General features: G+C 40.0%; 1 protein-coding gene across 2 annotated transcripts in view; it reads left to right on the top strand.

Annotated features, from left to right (window-relative positions):
* Positions 1 to 15,261, top strand: part of CAPN15 (calpain 15) — a 95,945-nt gene that overhangs the window by 34,472 nt on the left and 46,212 nt on the right. The window contains exon 1 of one of the 2 annotated variants that reach the window (XM_036738440.1): positions 14,876 to 14,895. The exons of the other annotated variant lie outside the window; for it this stretch is intronic. The gene's annotated coding sequence lies outside the window, so the exon portion shown is untranslated. Of the gene's footprint in view, positions 1 to 14,875; positions 14,896 to 15,261 lie in introns of those variants that run through there. 2 annotated transcript variants of the gene reach the window in all.

Below are 15,261 nucleotides of genomic sequence, written 5' to 3'. Positions count from 1 at the left end.
CCACATCTCTTAGGGAACGCAGTTTAGGGGTCTTTGGCAGCATTGACAGTCTTAGCTCTATGTGTGTATGTATTCCGCTTAGAATGTTCACGTGTGGATTCCTCTTGGCCATGTATAACTTTGTCCCATGGACACAAAGGGAAATAAATTGGTGATTGCATGGGAATGGGATGTTCTCAGAAGGGAAGAACATTTAGTCAAAAGTCAGTATATTTCATGGCTTCAGGCTAGCAAACAGATTCCGTGTCTCCCCTGGAGTCAAATTTTGCTCCAGGCTGCAGCTGTGTACTTTCTCTTAGTGCGAACTAAGTGGATTGGGTGGCTACTGATCCTTAAGTGGGAGACTGGTAGGAACAAGGATGGTATTTAATCAGAGCAGTGGTCTTTGATTTCAGGTTCTTTGACTTATGTTCTTTTGTAAACTTTTGAAAGAACTTCTGTTCCCAGCCAGTTGTAGCCAGCACCCTTAATGTGCTTTGTTAAGGGCTCAGTTGTTATGACAGGTAAGAGCCAGGAAGCGTCCCCTGCGCTGTCCAGACTATACTGCAGAGTGCATCTTTACTTGACGTAGGACAAAGAGAGTTTCTAGGTGGTTTCTGTTGGGAGAAGCAGGAAAGGGGTTGGTCGTGCATCTACTGACTGACTTTATTTTGGGCTCTAGGACAGAGTGTTTGAGGAGGTAAGAATTAACAGTTCCAGTGTCTTGAAGATGTTCCAGAGTGTTTGGTACTCTTTGCTGGATACCTGAGCAACTGCCTTCTCAGAAAGGGAAGGAGAAAAGGAAGAACATCAGGATCCAAGCAGCTACTGATAGGCCCTGTCCAGCCCATTTGACAAGGCGTTGGTCAAAGAATATAAGACCTCTCTAATTCCTGCCTTGTTCTGTAAAGACTTTCCGGGTCTGCAAAACTGAAAAGGTGACACGGTGATGCTTGGATTCTCCATTGCCCTCTGGCTCCTGTCCCTCTGTCACCAGCTATTTTCCTGAGCATCTTGGAGCCAGTAAGATTCCTCGCTTTACTCTGTAGTTGGAGAAGGTGAAGGGAGGGGCACTGGCCATGCTCAGGTCGTTCTCAGTGTCAGGACTGGGATCTGGGCTCAGAGGAGTCCACACTTAGCGTCAGTGTGTCCTGGGCTGAGCAAAGCTTGCCAGGCTGGCTGACTGGTGATGATAACACATCTGTGAGGAAAAGTAGCATTAACCCCATATGATAGATGAGGAAACTTTGAAAGGTAATCACAAAACTGAGATACGATTCAAACTCAAGTCTTCTGACTCTGTCACGTCATGTTGCCCCAGGCTGAAGGCTAAATTGAGTCACAGTAAAGGAGTAGGAAGTGCCCTGAGCATATATTCATTGAGATATTATTGGATATTGATGAAGATACTATTACAAAAAACTTCTCTTGCCACTGGAAAAAACGTGAGATCGAGGGCTTCCTCAGTACATGCGAGAGTAGAGATTAAATTGAAACTAGGCCTTTTTGGTGTGGAGCCGAAAGTTAACATGGCTTATTATATTGAGTGCTGCTCTTGTAATCAAAAGATCTGGGTTCTCTCCAGACAATTAACTCTAATGTAGTCATGGGCAACTCACTTCAGCCTCTCAGAACCTCAATGACCTTACTTGTAAAATAGGGCTAGGCTATTAAAAATACTTATACTGTATATAGAGTGCAAGGTCTTTACAGTTAGCAACTAGTATTTTTATCTTTTTATCCTCATAGATATTTGTTGAATTAAATTCCTGAACTTCACAGGGTTGTTGTGAGGAAAACACTATTTAACTCTTAAAGTGCTGTATAAATATGAATTATAATTAATGGAGATAGGGAACTGTTTCTGCTTCAAGCATCTCACTGTGGTCCTGAGGTATTCATTCAGAAACTGTACTAGATTGTAGATAGATGGCAGGATGCTGGGGGAGGGGTGGAAGGGAAGGAGCTCATCTCTTGCCTTAGAGCTAATCTTGGATTTGGGGAATAACCCAGATTAAGGCAGAGAGCATGGTAGGGGTAATCTAGGATTTTCATTCCAGTTAGAGGGTCAGTTTAGGTCAGAAGATAGGTCTTTTGCTTATATCATAACTGAGACAGATTTTCAGGTAAGAACAAGTTTCTTTTGTTACTTGTGTCTTAGTTTGTTCAATCTTAATTTAGGTGTCTAAAGTAACAGGTAGATTCACCTTTGATTCCTGAAAACATTTATTTGGTACTTGAAATAAAATTTTTCTATACACACACACACACACACATACACACATTCTGTATACACACATATATGTATGTATTTTATCCATATAATATATATACACGTACGTATATATAAGCTATATGTATTTAACAGTAAAGACAAGCATATATTGTATGTGGTGTTGAGAAGCCATCAGTACTAAAGAGGGCCACAATAAAATAACTATATAGCCATTGTGGCCTTTGCAACTTTGAGAAGCTATCAATGCAAAGGGTGTCATAGTAAATGTGTAGTCTTGTAACATTGAAAAGATCTTGGTGATAGGGGCATATTAGGGTGGGTGGTTTTATGTCTGGGTTGATGATCTCTCTTTCTCTGTCTCTCCTCCTTTATTCTGTCTCTGTCTGTCTGAATCCTTCCCCCTCCCCATAGATATCACATCTCTGATGTAATTATCACATCTCTGACTTAACTCCAGGTGTCACACAGACCAGTGACAGCTCACCATGCAGCTCTGCCAGGTTGCTGTTCTCCTGGAGGCCATGGTAACACCCAGTTGCGCTTTTTAGAGATTCATTAACCCATATTTGGCACAATTCAGCATAGCCTTGTAGAATATCCTAATTAGGGCATTTCTGGCCAGTCAGCTGATGGAACTCCCAAGTGGTGGGCCTTGACCAATCAAGCAGGAAATGAGAGAGGCAAATGCCCAGGGGGAATTCTCCCACCAGCTAAATTGAGTGTGTGAACATCAAAAATGCTGAAGTAATAGAATACATATGATAAGCATTGAGTACGTGAGACCCACTTAGTCTCTCTGTCCAGTACAACTTCCTAGCTTGTTAACAGGTTAAAAGTATATTCTCTAAAAGGATCTAAGCACTCTTGAGATGTCTTTATAGGGCAGACTACTTGGATTCTACTTCAGACTGCTTCCATGACTTTGAAAAATGAGACTGAGAGAGCCACCTGGCCCCTTAGGAAGAAGTCTCTCTTTCTAGAGCTCTTTTTTGGGGTTGGACTTCCTAAGAAGCTAGTCTATCCATCTCTTTTCCTTTGGTGATGAACGTTAGTTTTAGTCCCGGCTCTGTCACTGAACCTCAGTTCTCTCATCTCCAAGATGATGATAGCATGTCATTTAAAGCTCCCTGCCTGCCACAGCAGTAAAGTCAGCTTTTCCAGGCTGCTTGCTGGAGTTCTCCTCTACTGCCAAGGGTCAGATAGCATATAAAATGGGAAGAAAACATATCTTTCTTGGTGCTTGAGAGAGACTGAAGTTTGGGATATTAGGCCAGGTAAAGAAAGGTTTGTGAAAGAAGTAGAAGAGAACTTTGAAGGCCCCACTGGATATGAAGGAGCCTCCTTTAGAAGCATGACTTGAGGGGGACCTTCTTTCTGCAGTGCTTCGGCTGTGTTTTGGATTAGTACAGTGATTCAAAACCCTGAGTGAGGAGGGATACGGGCTGGGCTCATAATTGTGTTCCAGATCCTCATTCCACTGGGAAGCAAATGAGCTGGGAACATCATTCTACCTGTTACACGTTTGTGGAGACGGGACTATCTTAGAAACATAGGTCACTTAGCCAGTAATACAGCTCAGTCTCTGACTTTGGCTCCTAGACTAGTGTCTAGGTCCTTGCACTGTGTAATTATGATTTTCCTTCTTGGGTAGTAGAGCCAAGAGAGAGCATAAAAAAAGCAGAACTGGGTGAGCATATGGGAACCTTTTGTTATCACACCCCTTCAGTGCTATGGGAAGTCATAATGGGGATTAGGGAGTTCTGGTAGAACCATGGCCTAAGGATGTATAGAAATAGAGAGACTGTTCACCTCTGAACACATGCCATGCTGATGCCCTTATGGGTACACAGGCAGCTGATAATAGTGAGTACCGGCTAGATGATGATCTCAGCTTTGCATTCTGTCAAACTGAAAGGGGACCAGAGCAGGTGAGGCTATGGTATTTTAGGGAGATTGGTGACTGGCTTATGTCATCCTACCTGCTGCTCCTTGATGGGATGTTGGATGATGGGACAGTGTCATGATAGAAGTCCAGCAGTGTGAAATCCAGAATGAGTCTCAACAGCCTATGAGCAGCTTCTCCCTTCCACCCAGGGTAAGCAACAGGCTTTTAATTTGTGTTCTTTTTTCCTTGCATGCTGACAGCTGATGTCAATGTAAATGATGATATAACTGGACTTCTTTTTAAGGACAGTAGGGTTACTCCTCTTTGGTTCAAAGTGCCCTAGGCATGTGTCATGTGAAGTTGAACCAGGTCTGAGTGGGATACAGGAAAAATAAGTAGCTAGAAATGTCTATGGGTTATTAGGTAGAGTCCTGAGTAATTGGAGGAGACATTTGAGGAATTATGCTGCTACCAGTGACCCATTTTCCCCTCATTTTCCTTTGCAAATTTTGTTTAGCAACATGACGTTTCTCCTTTAGCCCCAGCAGAGCTAGAAATAGTCAGCAAAGATAGCCCATGTTTTTGTTGCCCTCTTCCTTATGGCAGAGGCGATATATGATTCTCCTTCTTGGACTGAAAACAGAAGGTCCTTGGTTATTCATGTCTGTCATTTGAGAGACTCTCCACCTCCCATGATTTCAGATCTTCTGACCTTTCCTCCTGCTTTGACTTGGGAGAACAACACCACGTGGTCTGTTTTACTGAGCTTTGCTGGCCACACATCTGTAATCTGCCTGTCACTTCTGACCCTGACCAAATTTCTTCCAGTTTCTCCAGTTGTGGTGTTGTCTCCATTACTTTTTCCCCGTTCAGATGTTGAGTAGACACTCATATGGACAGGGAAAAATAAAGAAGAGAGGTTATTAGGAGCCACAGATCCAGAGATTGGGGTCATCTCTCATCCCAGGACCAGTTGCCTCAAGATCAAATTTTTAGTTGATGTCCATTGATGCAGGGTTAATAAAAGTTCTCCGTCATTGGAGATTTTCAGGCAGAGGTTCGTAGCCTGTCTGGAATGTTGTAGATGAGATTCATGTTTCAGGTAGGAGCTGGACTTAGGTGACCTCTGAGCTTTTTTCCAGCTCTGAGAACAAAGATGGCTCAACCCTGGTCCTTCTCATGGGCTGCTTCTCCCCATTTATATAGCAGAGCTAGAAGTACATCCCTCTCCTTTGTAGGCGTAGTATGAAAAAGAAACTGCAGAGCGCTTTGCAGAAGATAATGGACATAGTGCCACAAAATAGCAAGTGATGTGGGCAAGGAACATTGGCCGGTGGGATGTGGTGACTCATAGGAAAGGGTTATCATTAGGTCTCTCAGAGCTTTTTCCCATTTCCATTTAATTGTGGCAATAAACCATATGTCCATGTTATTTAAATAAAATAAATAAAGCTAAAGGAGCTTCCTTGGAGCTCCTGGGATTTCACTCACCATAAAAAATGAGTGATAAAAACAGGCTTGTGAAATGTGGGGGGAGGGGAAGGGGAAAGGTGCTAGTTTTGTGCCCCTTTAGCTTGGATCCAGAGGGAGCTTAGATGTTGCTAGCCACCTGGCTAAGCAGGGATCTGCCTAGAAGCTGTGGACTTGATCAGAGAAGGGGGAGGATCGACTTTCTTTGGCAAGTACTTTTTGAAAATATCCCATCGTGGCTGGTGGCATGTACCCCAAAACTGCAATATGGTCTATAGGGACATACCTGTAATAGGCCCACGTGGCCTAATAGAGGGGAAAGACTAGAGGGCATTAACAACTCATAAGGGCCAGGTGATTGGTCAGGCCCAGACTACCTGGCTGATGTTCAGGCCCTAAGATCTTGTCAAGTCTGATGAGAGTAGAACCTAATTGAGCCTAGCACTGGTTGAGGATGGGGGGAGGAGGGCATTTTGAACATAAATGTGATTCCACCTGACCGCCTCTGATTTAGCAATAGTACTCCCAAATGAGCTGGAGATATTGCGTCTTCCCAGGCTCATGTTTGAGGAGCTTGGGGCTAGTAGAGTCCATGCATTTTCTGCTAACATGTTCCCTCCTCTCCCAGAAATAGTCATTGATTGGCTTTCTTACTTTCTAGCCTTTTACATGCAGTGGTTGAGACAGGTGTCATGCCCTACCCCACAGGTGGTGAAATTCTAAGATAGCTAATCAGTATAGGCCGGTGGATCCTGATAGATGCCTCTCTGACAGGTGCTATCCTTCAATATTTATCGAGTACCCATTGCTTGTAAGATATGGAGGAGAGTGGGGGTGAGGTGAGGAGGGAATCTTCTGGGGATTGCAAATTTAAACAGAAGACCCAGTTCATGACCTTGAGCAGACTACTTGAATGAAACTAACCAGTACTGTTAGAGATGAGGAAGAGAGCTAGGAAAGGATAGAGGGCAAAAAGGGGTAAATGATAGAAAGTGGAGAATTGGAATGTGTAACTGGTGGGGGGAATCTGTTACAGTTCTCCAGCTCCCTGGTCCACCTGCTTTATTTCCATTATATTTTGGGTAGCCTATATTCTGGAGTATAATGACCCCTGGCTTTCCTTTTGCCCACTTTTTCCTACACCAGACCTCTATACACTGAATGAGTCAGGGAATTACCAGTATTTTAGAAGTTTATTTGTTTGAATATCTTTTTGCCTGTGCCTAATCCTGGAGTATCAATCTGGAGGCTTTGGGTTATTTGAGCTTCTTTACAACAATGTTGTTTATACTGTGAGGCTCTGTCCATTAAATTTTGATGTGTTAGGTCCTTAGCTATTTTTCTGCCACCTTTGCGAGATGAATTAGAAAAGGTGAAAAAATTCCTTGGAGAATGGCCGTAAGTACGTACTGCTGTGCCTTCTTCTGTCTTTCTTGATTCTGTTTCCAGAGCTTTATTATTTGCTCTCTCCCTTCTTTTGTCCTCCCACCCCCTAGCAAAGTAGGAATTGCTGTATGAGCAGAACTGTCATTGGGTCTTTTGCGTGTTGCAGCCCCTGCTGCAACACTGTACTAACACTGTCTAAGAGCATATGCCTCATGAGGGCAGGGAATGGCTCTTGCCTATCTCATCTCCAGGATTGGGGGCTCACTCGTTATGCCCCCCCCCCATTACTCTTGTCTGACTGAGCTTCACCACTGTGGCCACGCAGAATGCAAGATGAATATCTTAGCTGCTAGCTTGCCTCACTGCTGTCCTCGGCCTTAACGCCCTTCCTGTTTCCTTGTAGCTCCTGCTCTAGTCTCATCTCCACTTGCTTGTTTTCTTCTGTTCCCAATCCTCTTGGTGGTTTTGAAAGTTGGTTAGTGGTTGGGGGAAATGTGTGATTTTGGACAGGTCACTTCCTCTCTAAAGGCCTCAGTGTCCTCCTTTGTACAATCAGAGAGTTGGTACAGATCACGTTCGTCTGGCATTTATTAATCACTGCTACGTGCCAGACAATGTGGGCAAACACTGAGGATACAGAAACAAAGTGCTCACAACAACCTGTAATGTAGATATAGGAGGATACTGAGTCTCAAAGATAAGCCTGCGGTCACACAACTAATTAGTAAGTTTTCGGGACAGGACCAAATCCAATTTGCTCTGACTCTAAGGCCTCTACTACACCCCACTTCTCTAGTGACACTTCCAAGTCCATAGGTCTGATGTAACTACTTGTTTCCCTTCCTTCTCCCATGTCCAGAGCTCCTTTCCTTTTAGCTCTAAGTACAACTGTAGAAATTCATGACTTACTGGAAAGACTTACATGAACTTGTGCAAAGTGAAGTGAGCAGAACCAGAAGAACATCATATACAGCAACAGCAGTGTTGTACGATGATCGACTGTGAGTGACTTAGCTATTCTCGGCAGTGCAACAATCCAAGACAATTCCAAAGGACTCATGATGAAAAATGCTGCCCCCCTCCAGAGAAAGAACTGATGGATTCTGAATGCAGATCAAACCATGCCTTTTTTCACTTTTTTTGTGGGGGGAGGGATCTGTGTTTTCTTTCACAGCATGATTGATATGGAAATGTTTTGCATGGTTGCACACGTATGAGCTATACCAAATTGTATCAGGGAGGCGTGGAAGGGAGGGAAGAAGGGAAAGAATTTGGAACTCAAAATTTTTTAAAAATGAATGTTAAAAATTGTTTTTACATGTGATTGGGAAAAAATAAAATTTTTTAAAAATTCATAATTTAATGGAACAAACATAGAACATGGAGCTAGTTGGCATGCATTCAGGTCTTAATGTCACCGCTTGTTAAATCATGGGAGAGCTAGGTTGTGTAGTGAAGAGAGTGCTGGACTTGGAGCCAGGATGATATGATTTGAATCCTGCCTCAGACACTTCTAGCTTTGTGAGTCTGGGCAAGTCCCATAACCTTGCAGCCTCAGTTTCCTCATCTCTAAAATAGGTTAATAGCAGCTACTTCATAGGGTTGTTGTGAGGGTCAAATAAGTTAAAAAAAAATGCTTTGCATGCCTTAAGGCATCATATAAATGTTAGCTGTAGCTTGTTGTTATACAAGTTATTTCACTGCTTTAATTCGTTTCCTCATCTGTAAAATGAAGATAATACTTAAACAACTCACTGACATCACCAGTTCTGTTGTGAAGGCAGTGTTCTGTGGCAAAGTGGACAAAGCTGTGGGCTTGAAGGAAGATTGGGAATCCAGTCCCATCTCCAATCCTTCCTTTCTTGTACCACCTGGAAAAGTGATTTTGATGAAAGCATTTTGGAAACTGTCAAGTACTTTGTGAATGTGGACCAGGCACCAACAGAGACAAGTCAGATTGGTCCTTGAAGAAGGTATTTGTTGGAGGGTTACAATGGACCAGCATGTTCTTTAATTTTAAGACTTTTTGGAACACAATTGCTGTTCTTTCTTGGATTAGCTCAAATGAATACATATGAAAGTGTTTTGGAAACTAAAGGACTCTAAAAAAGTACAAGGTAAGGGATTAAGGAGTAAGGGGAGGAAACAGAGTAGCTAAAGACACAGCTGTGAAATGTCTCAGGGAAATGAGATGGGACCAGCTTACATAATGCCAGATTTCATCAGTTTGGGTGCTTTCTTTCTGCTGCTGCTGATTATGGAAAACCATAGGCTTAGGGTTGACCTACTCACTAGAAGGAAAATGGTCACAGGTTGTTGAGGCTAGAAAAAAATATAATAAAACTCAGGGGGCAGGTGATGAGCAGGGGCTCTGTGCATCTGTGTCCACTGATACTGTACTGCTCTGCCTTCTTCTGGATCCAGATCAAGTTATAGAAGTCCCTGGCATTTCATTTTTTGAGTAGAAACTCAACTAAAGAAGCTTGTGCTTTTTTTCATCCAGATCTAAAGCCTGTGGTTCAAGACAACAGTTTAATGACTTTGTTTCCCTTTGGGGTGAGATGAAAGCATGAGATCTGGGGTTTTTTATACTAGGGTGGTATGAGGATACACATTTTGGTGAAAATGGAGATAGTAAGGCCAAAAGAAATAAAAGCAGACTGCTTGTTCTATCTGTTATAGTTGCTAGATCCTTTCCACAGCACTTTAAAAAGTCTCCTCAGCCTCCTCAACTCTTAGGAATTGGAACTGAATGTTACCAACTCCCAAGCAGTTGAGGGGAAATCAGATGTTTTCTGCCCAGATTTTCTGATCTTATCTTTCTCTGTCCTTTTCCACCTCTGCACCACGATGCATGCTATCCCCCGTGCCTGGAATGGTCTTCCCCTAACATCTTTCTGCCTATTGAAAGACATGCTTTCCTTTCAGGATCAACTCAGGTGCTCTCTCTCCCATAATGCCTTCCCTGATCCAAGCCCTTTGCCGCCCCAGCTTGTCCCCCATTGCATGTAATAATTTATTCTGACTTGCATTGTATTTACTTCTGTGTATATCTCATCCACTTATTAGATTGTAAGCTCCTTGAGGGTAGGAACTGTCTTGTTTCATCTTTATTATCCCCATTACCTAATGCACTGTGTTTTGAACAAGGCACTGAATAAATGTTTATTAAATTGAGTAAGCGCCTCATTTTTCCATTTGGCTTAGCTTTGTTTTGCAAGGAGACACAGACCAGTTTCCTTTTGAAGTGTATGTCTATGTCCTGAAAAACCTCATGACTCACAACTGATCTGACTTTTTTTTTTGTAGTGTCAGTGTATGAATGTACCATTTCAGAGCATTTGCATCAAAAATTCTGTAAGCGTATTCGCTGACTCCTCTGTAATGTTGATATGTATGTTGTGCAGGTTCCTGACAAAGCATTTTCATCGCCAGACTTCAGCAGCTTCGTTTTCTAGTCTGACCTCAAATGTAGACCTGTGAATGCTCCAAGGAATTTCACTTCCCAGTGCTCCAGCCAAATGTCTCCAAAGTCCCCCCAGCTCCCACATTTTGTCAGAGAGACAGAAAGAGAATTTATAGGATTTGAAGCATATTCATTATGGAAGATGGCAGGAGACGTAAGTTGGAGAACAGTAACATGATGTTTCCTGAAGATTCAGCGGGGTTGATTTGGTAGTAATTTAGTTTTTTATAACTCCCTCATGCTACTTTGTTTGGGAAAGCAGACTCTTTCTCAGACTTAGAACTGTAGTGTTTCTGTCTTTCTCTTTTCTTTTTCCTTTTGTGTCAATCATATAAGTTACCTGAGACATCTGATTGAAAAACTTAGCTCTAAGTCCCTCGGTATACTTTATTTCATCTATCCCATTGATGTGGATGGTGTGATTAAATCAGAGAGCTTTCTGAGGTATAAACCTCATTATCACAACTTATTGACTAATAGTTGTAGTAATTGCTGCTCAAAATTGTGAATTGAATCTAATCCAGCTAAACAACTCTCCAGGCCGATCTCATCTATAGGGCCATGCATGGTCTTGCATCTATGCCTGTCTTTATTTGTAAACCATTATGGCAGCCTTCTGAAATCTTTGTGGTTTGATGAGAAGGAAATTTCCTTCTACTTAAAGCCAGTTTCATTGGCCATATTTTTTTCAATTTTCCTACTGCCAAACTTGATTTCTTAGACTTTTTTTTTCATTCTTAACCTCATACCACTTTAATTTATTTTTTAAAATGTTTTTATTGATATTCTGTTAATTAGATCATCATAATTATCCTAGTATCTCTTTTCCTTCACCCCTAGCAAACCATCTCATATAACAAATAGTATTTTTAAAGAGGAAAAAAGGTCAACACAACTGACTGACACTTTGAGGAGGTCTGAGAACATGTGCATTGTATGACACCTATTCCATCCCACTTCCCCCAAGGGTGTGGTGAGTTAGTACCCTATCCTATCTGTTCTTTTGAGTCCTGCTTGATCTTTATGATTTTGTTAGATTCACTTTTGATTTGTGTGTGTGTGTGTGTGTGGTTGTTCTTTCCGTCAATGTTGTTACTGTTTTCTTGGCTCTACTTTCTTCACTCTGTATCGCTTCATACAGATCTTTCCGTGCTTCTCTGTATTCGTCACACACATACCATTTCTTATAGCGCAGTATTACTCAGTCGCATTAATGTGCCACAGTATGTTCAGCCATTTCTCATTAGAGGACATCTGCTTTAGTGCGTGTGGGGACTTTCTTCTTATCAATGGCTTCCTTGGGGTGTAAGCCCAGTAACGGAGTCTCTAGTTTAAATAGGAACAAATTTTAGTCCCTTGCATAATTCCAAATTGCTTTCCAAAATGGTTGTACCATTTCATAGCTCCACCAACCATGTATTAGTGTGTCCATCATTCTGTAACTTCTCCAGCATTGACTATTGCCATTTTTTGTCATCTTTGCCAATTTAAAAGTTGGGAGGTGAAATCTCAGAGTTGTTGCTGGGGGCCGCTAGGTGGAGCAGTGAGTAGAGTACCGGCCCTGGAGCCAGGAGGACGTGAGTTCAAATGCGGCCTCAGACGCTTGACACATGTACTAGCTGTGTGACCTTGGGCAAGTCACTTAACCCCAATTGCCCTGCCAAAAAAACAAAAACAAACAAAAAAGAAATCTCAGTTGTTTTGACTTGCATTTATCTTATCATTAGTGATTTAGAAAATTCTTTCATGTGGTCATGAATGCTTTGTAGTTCTTTTCAGAACTGTTTTTCATATCCTTTGACCATTTATCTTTGGGAGAATGGCTGTTAGTCTTATACATTTTTGTTAATTGCTTATATATCTTGGATATCAAACCCTTTTCAGAGAAATTTGACACAAAGATTTTTTTTCCCCATTTAACCACTTCCCTTACTATCCTAGATGCATTAATGTCTGTGCAGAAGCTTTTCAGTTTCATATAGTCTAAGGTATCTATTTTATCTCTTGTAATATATCTCCTACCCATAATTGTGAAATGTATATGATCTGCTTCTTTTCTAATTTTTTTATAGTATGATCTTTAATATTAAGGTCACATATCCATTGGAATGTGGTATAAGGTGTTGGTCTAAGCCTAATTTCTACTAGACTATTTTCTAGTTTTCCCAGCAGTTTTTATCAGATAAAGAGGTTTTCCCTAGGTAATTTGTTTTCCACTTGTATCAGCTTTTTTCTACTGGGTTATTGAGTTCCGTTGTTACTGATTCTCCCTTGTCTGTCTATTCCATTGATCTCTCTTTTAACCAATACCAGATGGTTTTGATGACTTTATAATATAATTGCTTTATAATATATGATTTATAGTATAGCTGCTTTATAATTGTTTGAGGTCTGGAAATGCTATTCTTCCTTGATCCCTACTTTTTGTTATTTCCCTTGATATTCTAGATCTTTTGTTTTTCAAAATGAATTTCGTTACTATTTTATAAAGTTCTGTGAAACATTCCCTTGGTAATTTAATGGTATAGCATTAAAAGTGGGAGTATTGTTATGGCCTAGCCATGAGCATTTAATGTTCCTCCAGCTTTTTAAGCTGTCCTTTAAAGAGCACTTTGTAATTGAATATATACAAGTCTTTTGTGTGCTTGTGGTAGATTGATCCCCAGGTATTTTATGCATTTTGTAGTTCTTTGGAATGAGATTTCCCTTTCTATTATTGCTTTTTGTGTTTTTGTTTTTATTATATAGAAATGCAATTGATTTTTGAGTTATAAAATAACTTGCAACTTTGCTGAAATTTTCTCAGTTGGGAAAAGGGAATAAACATTTATGTGACATCTACTATATGCCGGGCACTGTGCTAAGCACTTTTTATGAATATGATCTCATTTGATATTCACAACTCTGAGAGGTAGGTACTGTTATTATACACATTTTACAATTGAGGAAACTGAGGCAAAGAGAGGTAAAGTGACTTGCCTGGGGTCACACAACTAGTAAGGCCTAAGGCCAGATTTGAACTCAGATATTCCTGAATTCAGGTCCAGCACTCCATCCATTGCACTGCCTAGCTGCATCGGTGGCATTAGCATTTTGCTGATTCCTTAGGATTTTCCGAATATGCCTTCATATCATCAGCAAAAAGGGATAGTCTTATGTCATCTTTATTTATCTTTATGCCTTTAATTTCTTTCTCTTGTTTTATTACCATTGCTAGCATCTCCAAAAGTGTATCAAATAATAACGAGGAGAGTAGACATTCTTGTTTCATTCCTGTATTTACTGTAAAAGGTTCTGGTTGTATCCCCATTTCATATGATGCTTGTTTTTGGTTTTAGATAGCTGCTTTTTATGTTATGCCTATGCTTTCTCAGGTTTTTAGCATAAAAGAAATTTTTTCAGCATCTGTTGAGGTAATCATGTGGTTTGGGATATTTTTGTCATTAATATGATTAATTATGTTCACTGGTTCCCTAATGTTGAACTTGCATTTCTGATATAAATCCCATTTGGTCATAATGAGAAATTTCTTGGATAAATCATTTTTGACAAGATTTTGAGTCAAATAAGAAAATATGTTTTGCATGACTGCACGTGTATAAACCTATGTAAAATTGTTTGCCTTCTTAATGAGGGGGGGACAGGATAGAGGAAGAGAAGTTGGAGCTCAGAATTTAAAAAAAGAATGTTAAAAATTATTTTTTATGTAATTGGGGAAAAATGTGATATTAAATGCAAAAAGGAAAGAAAATAAATTTTTGAGTAAGTATCCATTAGTGATCTTGGCCTATTGTTTTCCTCCTGTGTTTTTTCTTTCCCTGATTTGAGCGTTAGGACTATATTTGTCTCATAAAAGGATTTTGTTGGGGTGCTTTCTTTTTCAATTTCTTATGATAATTTGTGAAGTATGGGTACTAATTATTCTTTAAAAGTTTGATAGAATTCTTTTGTGAAGTTTTTTTCATTTGGTAGTTCCTTTACAGCTAAATCTTTCCTTTTCTAAGATTGGGTTAAGCTCTCTATCTGTGTCTCCTCATAGTTTGGATATTTTATAATTTTGAAGGTAATCCTCTACTTCTTTTGTGTTCTCAATGTTGTTAGCATATAACTGTACATGATATGTTCTGAATATTTTTATTTCTTCTGGTTTTATTGAGATTTCACCTTACTGTTTAATTTAATTTTCCACCCTCTTCTTTTTAATCAGATTAACCAATGGTTTATCAAATTTTCTAGTCTTTTCAAAGAACCAGCTTTTACTTTTATTATTTCTATTTTTTAAATTTCTAAGTTTATCTACTTCTGTACTTTCAAATAACTACTCTTTTGTGCCTGTTTTAGGTTTATTTGTTGGCTTTCTAATTTTTAAAATACTTATTCAGTTCATTAATTCTCTTTTTTTTTAATGTATGTTTGTAGGAATATAATTTTTTTCCCCCTGAGGACTGCTTTAGCTGCAACCCAGAAATTTTGGTATGTTGTTTCATCATTATAATTTTCTTTGACATAATTATTAATTGTTTCTATGATTTGTTTTTTTACCCACTCAATATTTCATTTTTAAGTCTCCCCTTGCTTCTGTGTCTTTTGTCTGTGGTCCCTGACTATTTTTTTAAAGAACATATTTACTGTTCCTACTTTTTTACATCTGTTTGCAATCTCTGTGCCCTAATACATGGCCTTTTTTTTTTTTTAGTTACATGTGGTGCTGAGAAACATGTATATTCTTAGCAATCCCATTTAGAAGATAATCATAAGTCTTTTACCTCTAGTTTTGCCAGCAATTTGTGCAGTTCCATATTTTCCCTTTTCTTTATCTTACTGCTGGACTTAATCCAA

This window comes from Trichosurus vulpecula, chromosome 9, assembly GCF_011100635.1.
Source record: "Trichosurus vulpecula isolate mTriVul1 chromosome 9, mTriVul1.pri, whole genome shotgun sequence".
NCBI lineage: Eukaryota > Metazoa > Chordata > Mammalia > Diprotodontia > Phalangeridae > Trichosurus > Trichosurus vulpecula.
The sequence above is the reverse complement of the archived record's forward strand: the minus strand, read 5'-3'. Positions and strand labels throughout refer to the sequence as shown.